Source organism: Chiloscyllium plagiosum, unplaced genomic scaffold (genome assembly GCF_037043375.1).
Source record: "Chiloscyllium plagiosum isolate Xiang-an unplaced genomic scaffold, Cpla_swu_hap1 HiC_scaffold_40, whole genome shotgun sequence".
Taxonomy (NCBI): Eukaryota; Metazoa; Chordata; class Chondrichthyes; order Orectolobiformes; family Hemiscylliidae; genus Chiloscyllium; species Chiloscyllium plagiosum.
Window position 1 is genome coordinate 32,627,347 of NW_028270178.1, and position 11,310 is coordinate 32,638,656.

General features: G+C 48.8%; 1 long non-coding RNA gene across 1 annotated transcript; it reads right to left on the minus strand.

Moving 5' to 3' along the window:
- Positions 1 to 2,238: 2,238 nt before the first annotated feature.
- On the minus strand, positions 2,239 to 9,132 carry LOC148138446 (uncharacterized). Its single transcript, XR_015753981.1, has 3 exons — positions 8,999 to 9,132; positions 5,419 to 5,493; positions 2,239 to 2,365 (listed from the first exon to the last, which is right to left on the minus strand). It is a non-coding gene; the product is annotated as an uncharacterized LOC148138446 (long non-coding RNA).
- Between the last annotated feature and the right edge of the window lie 2,178 nt (positions 9,133 to 11,310).

An 11,310-nucleotide genomic window follows, 5' to 3' on the forward strand; every position in this document is an offset into this window, starting at 1 on the left:
ATACGGATCGCGTCCTTTATTAACAGGGCCCCCCCCCACCTTCTGGTTCTATACGGATCACGTCCTTTATTAACAGGGCCCCCCCCACCTTCTGGTTCAGTATGGATCGGGTCCGTTATTAACAGCGGCCCCCCAACTTCTGGTTCAGTACAGATCGTGTCCTTTATTAACAGGGCCCCCCCACCTACTGGTTCAGTACGGATCGCGTCCTTTATTAACCGGCCACACCCCAACTACTGGTTCTCTACCGATCGCGTCCTTTATTAACAGGGCACCCCCACCTTCTGGTTCTGTACCGATCGCGTCATTTATTAACAGGGCCCCCCACACTTACTAGTTCTGAATGGATCGGGTCCGTTATTAACAGCAGCCCCCCAACTTCTGGTTCTATACGGATCGTGTCCTTTATTAACAGGCCCCCCCCCCACACCTTCTGGTTCAGTACGGATCACGTCCTTTATTATCAGGGCCCCCCCCCACCTTCTGCTTCTATACGGATCGCGTCCTTTATTAACAGGGCCCCCCCAACTTCTGGTTCTATACGGATCGCGTCCTTTATTAACAGGGCCCCCCCACCTTCTGATTCAGTACGGATCGCGTCCTTTATTAACAGGGCCCCCCCACCTACTGGTTCAGTACGGATCGCGTCCTTTATTAACAGGGCTCCCCCACCTACTGGTTCAGTACGGATCCCGTCCTTTATTAACAGGGCCCCCCCACCTTCTGGTTCAGTACAGATCGCGTCCTTTATTAACAGGGCCCCCCCCCCATCTTCTGGTTCAGTACGGATCGAGTCCTTTATTCACAGTGCCCCCCCACCTTCTGGTACAGTACGGATCGAGTCCTTTATTCACAGGGCCCCCCCACCTTCAGGTTCAGTACAGATCGAGTCCTTTATTCACAGGGCCCCCCCACCTTCTGGTTCAGTACGGATCGCGCCCTTTATTAACAGGGCCCCACACCTTCTGGATCAGTACGGATCGCGTCCTTTATTAACAGGGCCTCCCCATCTTCTGGTTCTGCAAAGCTAACTGCCATTTCTCAACTTTTCAATTTTTCCACCCAGTAACCAAATTCCCTTGGTCCTTTCATTGACTTATGTACTTATATTTCCAAATCCCTTTGCTCCATTGTACCACGTAGTTTATTATTTCACAAATAGATAAGAATCTCGCCTTAAATTCCCTTTGGACGTTCCCTCCCTGTGCACTTGCTGCCTCTTATCATCATCGTCACCATCTGCTGGCCCGGGGCTCCATCCTGGATGAGTTACCATTTCACCCACTGCCACAGACTCCCATAAAGATGGATAAGAGAGGAGGCTGGTCTGTAGAAGATATTGGCATGGACCCACATGGGCTGGACAACATGTTTCTCTCATGATGATGTTTTGAATGTGGCTTCAAACTCCACGTTCTTATTAGTCCCTGAAGTTTCTTTTGTATTTTCTCATGGATTTATCAGTGTCTATCTTGTATGGCTGAGTTTCTTTTCCATTACGCCTTGTTGGGATGGGGGTGGGGGGGGCATCGTCGGTAAGTCTGCTCCCTAACTGACCCTTGAACTGAGGGCTTCACTCGGTTATTTCAGTGGTGAATTAAGAGTGTGCCGTGTCACTGCAGGTCTGTGGACACATGCTGGCCACACTGGGCGATGCAAGTTTCGGACAGTTGGTGCCAGTTACTGTGGACACGATCACTGAGACCACGTTTAACACCTCAGATTCTCTTCAGTGGAATTTCTAACTCTCGACAAGCACGTGCCAAACTGCAGATGGAGCTCTCACCCCACAGACAATCGCAGTGTCAGTCACAATCTCGTTTCTTACAAGCTGTTTTGGTCACCTTTCTCGTCTCGATCACCATCTCACTTGGCAGGGATTTTTAACTCAATGCCAGCTTTTAGGTGTCACTGGTGGGTGAGGGGGTGGTGAGTGCCATGTCCAGTGAGTATCCTGGAGACAGTATGGACCAGTCCAGAACAGTGTAATTAGCAGCACCAACTTCCTGTTCCAGTGTGGGAGGGCAGTGACAGGGATCTTGTATTGACGCCCACACCACGTCTCTCCTTGCCTTAGTTTCCCCATCGTTGCGCTGTCGGACCCCTTTCTCATGTAAGCGTTTCCCAAAGGTCCTCTCTGTTCCAAAGCACCCCCTCCCCCTCCCCCTCCGACCATGCCAATGCACAAGGAGAGAAAAGATTCGAGAGTTCTACCCTAGAAACATCACTAACCGCAAAACTATCAACAAACCCATATCCCCGTCCAAAAGGGCGTGGCGATGTTTGATCCAAAGGTATTACTTGTCGCAAAGAAGAAGGGAACTCCAAATGTTACTTGGATAACTCCGAGCATTATCTGCGTGACCTGTGATCAGAGATGTTTATAAAATTAATTGTCAGCCACAGCAGCAGAAAACAGCAATGTTACTTTGTACACTGAGCCTTCTGGAGGGAGGGGGCCATTTGCAAGAAGATGTAAACAAGAGGGTTACAATCAAAAAACCAAAGCATGATCTGCAGAGTTCAGGTTCATAAATGAACATTTTGACCATGTGTGGGCGCACATTGCTCATGAGATATTATTTTTTCCAGATAAGGGTGTCTTTGGCTCAAAACACGTGGCTGAATGTTTTGCTGTGATTTGGTCAGTTGCATTGGCTTTTTGAAAGGTTTCTCACAGTGAGACCTAGAGTTCTGTCGATATACAATGCTGAACCCACCTCATTGATATCTATCCCATGCCAACAGCCTCCATTTCCCCTAACTCTTGTTTCTGCTGCAGGGACCTCGGTACGGGTGAAAGTCAGTGATGCCTGGCCCATGTTGGGGTTCACCTATGACACCCCCTTTGGTCTGATTCTCGCCCCAGCTTACTACGTGCCATCCCACTTGGTCAAACGACCACCATCGCTGCTGTATGTGCAGTAGAACAAAGCACCTAGATGAGCTCTGGCACTCTGACGCTGCACTGCATGGTGACGCACAGTCATTCTGAAGATGGCATCACAATACTCCGACAGGGACCTGATGTCCTGGTGGCATAGAGAACTGGCAGAGGAGGCCATGCCAACAGGGCACTGACAGCCTGGTCCAAGCTTGCTTACCCAGCTCTGTGCAGAGGAGTGGCCAGCAGTACAGGAAGGTCAAAGAACTTTTCCACTCTGTCAGGGTAATTGCCACAGCCCTGCACGCACACACTCTGCTGCCTCACATACTATTTACTTAACACCGCAGCCGTGTCCCATCAAGCTCCTGATCTCTTGCTCCCGTTCCCAACACATGTGCACGCGCACACTCACACTCTCTCTCTCTCTCACACCCACACTCACACTCTCTCTCTCACGCACACACACTCACTCACACACTCTCTCTCACACACACTCACACACTCTCTCTCTCACACCCACACTCTCTCTCACACACACACTCACACTCTCTCTCTCACACACACTCTCTCTCTCACACACACTCACACTCTCTCTCACACACACTCACACTCTCTCTCACACACATTCTCTCTCACACACACACTCACACTCTCACAGACACACTCTCTCTCTCACACACACACACACACTCACTCTCACACTCTCTCTCTCTCACACACACTCACACTCTCTCACACACACAGACTCTCACACACTCACACTCTCTCTCACACACACACTCACACTCTCACAGACACACTCTCTCTCACACACACACACACACTCTCACACACACACTCTCTCACACTCTCTCTCTCTCACACACACACTCACGACTTATGTGTGTTTGCATGAAAGCGATAGAGAGAGAGAAAGTGTGTGTGAGCGTGAGTGCACATAAGAGAGCGTGTTTGCATGTGTAAAAGTTTGGTAATGTGTGTCTGTGTGTGTGGGTGTAATGGAGTATAAGCCTGTGAGATGGTGTGTGCGTGGGTGAGTGTGGGGATTGTATGTATGTGTATATGAGAGAGAGTGTGTATGAGAGAGGGTCTGCGTGAGTGTGTGAGTACATGAGAGAGAGAGAGAGATAGGGAAAGAGAGAAAGAGAGAGAGCGGGAAAGAGAGAGAGAAAGAGAGAGAGAGAAAATAGTGTAGTGGGATCATCTGTCGTGTGACATGAACCCCAGGTCCCAGTTGAGGCCATCCCCCTGGGTAGACATGTTCGGTACCTATGAGGATGGCCACAACTGGGACCTTGGGTTCATGTCACACTACAGGTGACCCCACTACACTATACACACTCTCTGTCTCTCTCTCTCTCATATACACAAATGCACACATACACACACATTCTTACATACTCTCACATTCACGCAGACCTTCTCTCACTCATACACACATACATACAACCCTCACACTCACACCCACGCACATACCCTCTCATAGGCTTATACTCCCATCACACCGAGACATATACTTTACGAAGCTTTCACACACCCAAACACACTCATGTGCACTCTCACTCTCTCTCATGCACGCGCAAACACACATAAGTCTATGGGGTGAATTTGCATTTGCAGAATTATATTTGTCGATACATTCTATTTTGCTCAAAACATGCACAATCTGCAGGCAGCCAATGCAGACAGTAAATCCATGTCACATTCTGTAAATTCCACTTTGGAAATAGAACCAGTCTAACTCAAGACTGGGATACAGCCAGACTCTCAGCCCACACCTTTAATACATTGTCTGAGCTGAGGTGTGACCTTTTGTTATAAAACCTTAAGTTATCTCGAGAAGGTGGCTTAAACGAAGTTCTGAGATTTACATATTAATGAACTGAAACCTGCAACCCATTCTAAAAGATGAAAAGACTTAACAACAATCCAGGTTTGTTCAATATATCGTTTCAGTTGCATGACACTGTAATCTTTGCTAGGAATTCTGTGTCGTATGGTCCTGCTCTACAACCACCTGATGAAGGAGCAGTGCTCTGAAAGCTAGTGCTTCCTAGTAAACCTGTTGGCCTATAACCTGGTGTTGTGTGATTTTTTTTAACTATAACTAGCAAGGCAGAGGCTGAAGAGAGAAAATCCTACGAAAGAGGGCCAAGAGAGTTTCGGACGGGTTTGTTGGCAGTAGGAAGGGGATTTATAGATGGGAGGAAAGGTCAGAACCTAAGAACCAAAACGTTCAGAACTTGTCCGATATGGCCGGAGCTGGTTGCAGATGGGAAAACAAGCATTTATAAACAGGATGGGAGTTTTAATGTGAATGCAGGTGGGGGCAAGACCAGATAGTGAGGCTGCTAAGTGACAGGAGATTGGAATTTAGGTATGAGGCAGGAATCAGGCATTATGGCTTGGATGAAGTTGGAGTTGACATTGCAGGAGGGTCTTTGAGGAGTACAATCCTCAAGTCAGAGAAACATTTTATGCTATTCATCAGAACATCTTACATAACTGAACAGAAGAGAATAGACTCTTACTCCTAAGGAACTCAGCTCTCCACTTAAACCTTTCGACGACATGGCTGGTTCAGTCTGTCTGGAAGCTCACATGGACTGCAACAGACAAAAGTGGAGAAAACGTTAGCAATCCCTGTCATTATACAGGAAACATTCAGAGAGCAGCAGAGCCGTGTCAATGGTCCAGTTCCGTCTCCCTGGTATCAGTACTGATGTGGGGTGCTAACATTTCACAGAGACCTCCTTTCATTTCTTACTCTGCCTGAATCCAACCACCCTCCACTTTAGCCTCATTTAACACAAGGGGTGAATTCCACATTCCCACCACGCTCTCAAAAAACCTCATTTTTCTGGATTTTGCATTTTGCCCACATTTGGAAAAGGAAGCCCATTTGTCCAGCCTGCTACATGGGAACAAGAGGAGGCAATTCATCCCTTTCCCCAACCTGTTACGTAGGAACAGGACGGAGCTGCATGATCCCCTTCTCCAGCCTGTTACATAGAAATAATGTACAGGTCTTCTGTTTCGCAGACAGGTACCCCTCATGGGATTGTGCTGGGGAATCAATTATTCATCACCATGTTTTTTCTAAATGTCTTTTATAGAATCCCTACAGTGTGGAAACAGCCCCTTCAGCCCAACAAGTGCACAATGACCCTCCAGAGTAATCTACCCTGAGCCATTACCCTACTATCCCAAATTTACCCCTGAATAATGCAGCTAACCTGAACACTGTGAGACAATTTAGCAGGGCCAATCCACCCTAACCTACACATCCCTGAACACTATGGGACAATTTAGCACGGCCAATCCACCCTACACTACACATCCCTGAACACTGTGAGACAATTTAGCAGGGCCAATCCACCCTAACCTACACATCCCTGAACACTATGGGACAATTTAGCACGGCCAATCCACCCTACACTACACATCCCTGAACACTATGGGACAATTTAGCACGGCCAATCCACCCTACACTACACATCCCTGAACACTATGGGACAATTTAGCACGGCCAATCCACCCTAACCTACACATCCCTGAACACTATGGGGCAATATACCACGGCCAATCCACCCTAACCTACACATCCCTGAACACTATGGTACAATGTAGCACGGCCAATCCACCCTAACCTACACATCCCTGAACACTATTGGACAATTTAGCACGGCCAATCCACCCTAACCTACACATCCCTGAACGCTATGGTACAATTTAGCATGGCCAATCCACCCTAACCTACACATCCCTGAACACTATTGGACAATTTAGCACGGCCAATCCACCCTAACCTACACATCCCTGAACACTATGGGACAATTTAGCACGGCCAATCCACCCTAACCTACACATCCCTGAACACTACGGGATAATTTAGCACGGCCAATCCACCCTAACCTACACATCTCTGAACACTATGGGACAATTTAGCACGGTCAATCCACCCTAACCTGCACATCCCTGAACACTATGGGAAAATTTAGCACGGCCAATCCACCCTAACCTACACATCGCTGAACACAATGGGACAATTTAGCACGGTCAATCCACCCTAACCTACATATCCCTGAACACTATGGGACAATTTAGCACGGTCAATCCACCCTAACCTGCACATCCCTGAACACTATGGGACAATATAGCACGGCCAATCCACCCTAACCTACACATCCCTGATCGCTATGGTACAATTTAGCACGGTCAATCCACCCTAACCTGCACATCCCTGAACACTATGGGACAATTTAGCACGGCCAATCCACCCTAACCTACACATCCCTGAACACTATGGGACGGTTTAGCACGGCCAATCCACCCTAACCTACACATCCCTGAACACTATGGGACAATATGGCACGACCAATCCACCCTAACCTATACATCCCTGAACACTATGGGACAATTTAGCACGGCCAATCCACCCTAACCTACACATCCCTGAACACTATGGGACAATTTAGCACGGTCAATCCACCCTAACCTACACATCCCTGAACACTATGGGACAATTTAGCACGGCCAATTCACCAAAACCGACACATCCCTGAACATTATGGGACAATTTAGCACGGCCAATCCCCCCTAACCTACACATCCCTGAACACTATGGGACAATTTAGCACGGCCAATCCACCCTAACCGACACATCCCTGAACACTATGGGACAATTTAGCACGGCCAATCCACCCTAACCTACACATCCCTGAACACTATGGGACAATTTAGCACGGCCAATCCACCCTAACCTACACATCCCTGAACACTATGGGACAATTTAGCATGGCCAATCCACCCTAACCTACACATCCCTGAACACTATGGGACAATATGGCACGACCAATCCACCCTAACCTATACATCCCTGAACACTATGGGACAATTTAGCACGGCCAATCCACCCTAACCTACACATCCCTGAACACTATGGGACAATTTAGCACGGTCAATCCACCCTAACCTACACATCCCTGAACACTATGGGACAATTTAGCACGGCCAATTCACCAAAACCGACACATCCCTGAACATTATGGGACAATTTAGCACGGCCAATCCCCCCTAACCTACACATCCCTGAACACTATGGGACAATTTAGCACGGCCAATCCACCCTAACCTACACATCCCTGAACACTATGGGACAATTTAGCACGGCCAATCCACCCTAACCTACACATCCCTGAACACTATGGGACAATTTAGCACGGCCAATCCACCCTAACCTACACATCCCTGAACACTATGGGACAATTTAGCATGGCCAATCCAACTTAGCCTACACATCTTTGGACTGTGGGAGGAAACTGGAGCACCCAGAGGAAACCCACGCAGACACGGGGAGAATGTGCAAACTCTACACAGACAGTCGCCCCCGAGGCTGGGATCGAACCTGGGATCCTGCTGCTGTGAGGCAGCAGGCGCTAACCTACATCTTCGGTGGTGGGGTCCGTTCGGAGGTGGCGGAAGGTGATGCGATGCAGGCGGAGGTCGGCTGGGGTTGGAAAGGTGAGGTGGTTCTGTCCTTGTTGCGTTGGGAGAGGTGGGGCTCGAGGACGGTGGTGCACGAAGTGGAGGAGACGCGCGGGAGGGCATCGTCGGCCACGTGGGAAGGGGAAGTTGCGATTGTGGAAAGGAGGTGACCGTGGTGGAATTGGTCATCCTGGGAACAGACGCGGCGGAGGAATTGGGAATAAGGGATGGCTTTTGTTTTAACGGGGGGGGGGGGGGGCGGGTAGCCGATGGGCTTGTAGTAGTGCCCGGAGGAGGGAGGCACTACCTTGGTCAGGAAGCTTGGTGCTGGAGGGGAGTTGGGGGGAGTTGTGGGGTGGGGCACACTGGCTGCACTTCCAGCTCTGTCCACTAGGGTCGCCCATCCTCCACGTCAGCGCCGCTCCGCCTCCCCGATGACGTCACGGGGGGGGTGGGGCGGGGAAACGCCCTGACGCGGACCGGGCAGGGTGAACGCGAGTGGAGCACGCAGGCGCACTACGCTCCTCCCCTCCCCTCCCCTCCCCCAACGGCCGACTCCCAATCAGCGACCGTTCCTCAACCCCTCCTTCCCCCCCCCCCTCCCCCGCTCCCGTTCACTCTCACCGTCGTCTGTTATCCTCTCAATTCCTGGGCTCTCTCCGTCTGTCTGTGTCTGTGTCTGTGTGTGGGTGCGGGGGAGGGGGACGATGGAACTCCGCCCCGCCCGGCTATTGGGGGGGGGAAAACGGAGGCGCCACGGTTGGAATTTGAAAAAGCCCGCGCTCAACGGCCGCCCACGTGGCCTCCCCGGGACGGGGGGGGCGTTGCACATGCGCAGGGCGGGAACTGACGGCCTTGGTCCGTGTATTTTTTTGCGCATGTGCAGTTTGCTGGTCGTCCTCAGTGACGTCGATAGGCGCTCCGGGGAACGCCGCGTGCGGTGCAGAAGGCGCAGGCGCGGCTGTGGCTGTGTGTTTGTGTCACGTGACCCGCCTATGACCACGTTCCCCCCCTTTGCGACTTGATTGATGGCGGGGTCAAGGTTCACATGTGGATCTGAATGGTCAAGTTTGGGTGGAAAGGGTTCTGAACAAATCTACTCACTGTACTTAGGTACACCTGACAACAAAATAAATCAAATCATATCAGATCACCGGACCCCTGTTGAGTTTCTCCAGCTATTTTTGACTTTGTTGCAGATTTAAGTATTGGAACCATTGGTTGTTGAGGGGAAGGGAAGGGTCATATTTGGGGATTATTGGTAAGTAATAATTTTCTATTAGATCGGTGCGAGTTGTTGAATGCTTGCGCTGCTGACCCAACGCTTGGGGTCAGAGTTGGATCTGGTCCAGTGTTAGAAACGAAAATCGCTTCTCAATAATCGCTCTAGACAAATTCAGGAAAACAAAGTTTTATTAACAAGTCAAGTCTGCAGAGTCGGGCACCCTTAAAGAAAAGGCGCGCTGAGGCTTACAAAGTCTCCCATTATATACAGCACAAGTCCCTCCTCTCCTTGGCTCCAACAAGCCGTGAGGTTCACATTCTTAAAAACATCATTATTTTTATCACAAAGTCTACAACAAAAGGCTCCAGAGTCTCCAAAGTTTGTTGTTTTTCTCACCCTGTAGTCTTATCAGTCAAAGACTTATTCTTCTCTGTCTGTGCTAGCAGTCTTATCAGTCAAGGACTCATCCTTCCCTGCCTGTGTTAGTGGCTTCATCAATCAAGAGCCTGCTTGTTTTTACTCTGTTCACAAATTGTCAGCATTCTGCACAATTTAAACTATTCTACTTTTGAGTATATAAAATCGTTGTTAGAAAAGAAACAAAAGTTTTGTCTTTTATTATAGATCAGTCTGTGGTCCAGGCACATCTTAAAGTTTAAACCGAAATTACCTCTCACATTCCCCCTTACACGGAGACACAGGAACAAACCCTAATCAAAGAGGTCAAAGTGGCCTCTGGATGAAAATAGATGCTGATAGAAGAAAATATATGCCTAATCAATAACCTACGGTAGACTGACGTCGAACACCCTTATGGGAGTCAGAGATAAGAGTTTGTCACGGACAAGACAGGATAAACAAAAGTTGTGGGATTAGTCTTAAGGAAATGAGTGACGTAAGCGAAGCAGGGAACAGACAATGGAATAAGGAAAACATATGGGAAAAAACAGTATAAATTGCAAGGGTTTTTTGGGATATACTGTGCATTTTGTCATTGCCTTATCTGGCAAATAGACAAAGCATCCACCTATAGGTGTACAAATAAAACGACGCTGCTGTTCAGAAATTTGGTCTCGGACTGAAATTATTAAAGTGAGTGAGCTTTTGTTTCTCACATAAGCGAAGCATGAAAAAGATACATTGTTAAGATGTATGTACAAGAATGGAATGTACCTATGGACAATGAAAGAAGTTACAAAGGGGAACATTGAGATAAGAGTTTAGCCGTATGACAGCACGTGCAAGGGGGAAAATTGCCAACTTGGAAAGAAGGGGGCAATGGGCGTGGAGCATAGATGGGCAGAGGCAAAATAGTAAGAAAGATTGGGTAATGTAGGGATCGGAAGAGGTGACATCACGTAGCTCAAAAGTATAACTGTGTAATAATTTGAATAATCATCACTTCAATTGCTTTCTGCAATTGGGGTCCTTTCTTGCAAGATCGTAGAATAAATTGTCTTGTTTCCAGCTTTGGTGGTCTCGTCTAAATTTTATTGAAGTTTGTTTCTAACAGATTTGGGTGATCGTCCTGGGATCCCAAGCTCCGGTCGCTCGGCAATTGTTGGGAAAACGGAGAAGGTGCACCTCGCTGATTTTGGCGGTCTTTAGTTTCCCTCTTTGCCGCGGCGGCTCGGGCGAGCGAGATCCGGACTGAGAGACCCTGGAAACAAGACGGGTTGAGACGCGGCGGGTTCGGTCGGGTAACTCTTGT